This window comes from Poecilia reticulata, chromosome 7 (assembly GCF_904066995.2).
Source record: "Poecilia reticulata chromosome 7, P_reticulata-male-v2, whole genome shotgun sequence".
In the NCBI taxonomy this organism is placed as follows: domain Eukaryota; kingdom Metazoa; phylum Chordata; class Actinopteri; order Cyprinodontiformes; family Poeciliidae; genus Poecilia; species Poecilia reticulata.
This window is the reverse complement of record NC_088836.1, coordinates 7,213,815-7,216,603: the sequence shown is the minus strand read 5'-3', so window position 1 is coordinate 7,216,603 and position 2,789 is coordinate 7,213,815. Positions and strand designations below refer to the sequence as shown.

The following is a 2,789-nucleotide window of genomic DNA, read 5'->3' as shown; positions in this document are numbered from 1 at the left end:
GAGACACAGGAAACCAGGGAGAAACGAGAAACAAGCAACTAACGACTAACAATGAGGTGCTTAAATACTGGAGAGGTTGTGAGCTTGACAAAAGACCTGGAATGATCCATCGATCCATTTTTTTACACCATTGTCCATAGTGGGGTCAGGAGAGGTGCTGGTGCCTGCACAGCAAAAACTGCTGGGTTAAAAATAACCTAATTCGTAACCCAGTGCTGGGTCAAATATGGACCGACCCAACGCTGGGTTGCTTTAATTCAACTGGGTTGGATTGAGGGTTTGACCCAGCACCTCAGTGCCATAACCCATGTTAGTTGGGTTATGGCAACCATCTAAAGGTTGGGTTAAATTGACTTGGTTAAATTGGTTAAATTGACCCAAAATTGGGTTGAAACTCATAACACAACATAAGGGTTATTATACCACTATAGTGGGTTTAAAAAAAATAAAACATTTAAATTTCACTATATAAAAACAGGATTAAAAACAATCTGAATTTAAAGCCTCTTTTATTTCCACGTGATACATATATAGAGCCAGCAGATTTCATTTACAAAAGTTACAAAACATAAGTTGTTTCAAAAGTATATAGTTAAATCACTTCAACTCATTTGGTTACAACTCCAGAAGTATCTGTTACTACACACTAGAAAACATTTCATGTAAAAAGTCTGTTTTAAAGCAAACTACAAGTAAAACTTTCAGCCATTAAAAAAGGATCATTTTTAATGACACTTTAGCATTTTTGCCTGTCTCCATGCATGAAGACATATGGGTTGTCGCATTTCATAGATGTGCCACCGGGTTTGTTCCAACTTGATGGAGAGAGGAGACAGAAAAAACAGGCCATTAGTGATGCACTTATTTAAACAGCAAACAATTGGAGCATTATTCAGAGATGAAGGCTGACTTACAGGCTGGATATCAATTAAACCATCTGAACTTCCAGGTTGATGGGTCTGAAACTCTTCTCCCAAATGTGTAAGGTGGAACAGGGAGGAGTACTGGCAGCAGTTCCACGGCTATATCATCTTGTCTGTCTGGCAAACATAAGCTTGTGTTAAAATGTTAGATGTTAAAAACAGTTTAGAAAACATCTCTTGAGCTTCAATACCTTAAGAGAGAAAATTCATGTTGTTGAGAAGATGGCTGCTCCTTTCTTTTCTTGGCCATGCAAAAGATCTTTGTTGAGAACAAGAGAGAAGACACAAAAACAGGCCTTTAGTGAATTTAAAGGTAAAGGGCTACATTCTCAAAACTAATTTAAGACTGATTCTAGTTTAACACAAAACCTCACTATTGAATGTGATGCACTTATTTAAACAATATAAGCATTATTCAGAGATGAATGTTGACTTACAGGCTGGATATCAATGAAGCCTTCTGAACTTCCAGGTTGATGGGTCTGTAATCCGTCCGTCCATCCATCCATCCGTCCATCCGTCCACTTCATCCAGGGTTGAGTGGCGGGGGCAGCAGCTTCAGAAGGGAGGCCCAGACTTCCCTTTCCCCAGCCACTTCTTCCAGCTCCTCAGGGGGAACCCCAAGGCGTTCCCAGGCCAGCCGAGAGACATAGTCCCTCCAGCGTGTCCTGGGTCTTCCCTGAAGCCTCCTCCCGGTGGGACGTGCCCGGAACACCTCACCAGAGAGGCGTCAAGGAGGCATCCGTACCAGATGCCCAAGCCACCTCAACTGGCTCCTCTCGACGTGCAGGAGCAGCCGCTCTACTCTGAGTCCCTCCCGGATGACCGAGCTTCTCACCCTATCTCTAAAGGAGAGGCCCAGTCACCCTGCAGAGGAAACCCATTTCGGCCGCTTGTATCCATAATCTCGTTCTTTCGGTCATGACCCAAATTTCATGACCATAGATGAGGGAGAGAACGTAGATCGACCGGTAAATCGAGAGCTTCACTTTTTGACTCAGCTCTCTCTTCACCACGATGGACCGGTACAGTGCCCGCTTCATGGCAGACGCTGTGCCAATCCGCCTGTCGATCTCCCACTCCCTTCGTCCCTCATTCGTGAACAAGGTCCTCAGATACTTAAACTCCTCCAATTGAGGCAGGACGACCCCCCTGCCGCGGAGAAGGCACTTTACCCTTTTCCGGCTCAAGATCATGGCCCCGGATTTGGAGGCACTGAGCCTCATCCCGGGCGCTTCATACTCGGCCGCAAACCGCTCTGATGAAGCCAACAGGACCACATCATCCGCAAAAAGCAGAGATGCGATCCTAAGGCCACCAAAACGGATCCCCTCAACACCTCGGCTACGCCTAGAAATTCTGTCCATGAAAGTAATGAACAGAATCGGTGACAAAGGGCAGCCTTGGCGGAGTCCAACTCTCACTGGAAACTAAAACTGGTTTGAAACTCTTCTCCCAAATGAGTAAGGTGGAGCAGGGAGGAGTACTGGCAGCAGCTGCAGGGCTACATCATCTTCTGTATCAAACATAAGCTAGTGTTAAAATGTTGCAGTAACTAAAAAGCATGAAAACATTTTAGAGAACATTTCTTCTGAGCTTCAATACCTTGGGGGAGCAGACTCATGTTGTTGGCCATACAGAAGGTCTCCTTTGAGAACAAGGAGTATGGGTTTCGCTTAATTCTCCTGAAGATCCTGGATGTAAAATTACAAAATTTACAGAAAAGACAAAATCACAAATCAAATTTTAAGAATGACTGAATTCAATCTCATAGCTGTCTCCACTGCAAATAACTTGCAATTAGCCAGCAATTTCAAATGTTCATAGTAATTTTATGTTCTTAAAAATAAATATAGTAACTCAACC

The 2,789-nt window shown here is 43.8% G+C and overlaps 1 long non-coding RNA gene across 1 annotated transcript; it reads right to left on the bottom strand.

The window, feature by feature from the left end:
- Positions 1-271: 271 nt before the first annotated feature.
- Positions 272-2,520, bottom strand: LOC103466983 (uncharacterized). Its single transcript, XR_534016.3, has 4 exons — positions 1,361-2,520; positions 1,115-1,182; positions 915-1,040; positions 272-815 (listed from the first exon to the last, which is right to left on the bottom strand). It is a non-coding gene; the product is annotated as an uncharacterized LOC103466983 (long non-coding RNA).
- Between the last annotated feature and the right edge of the window lie 269 nt (positions 2,521-2,789).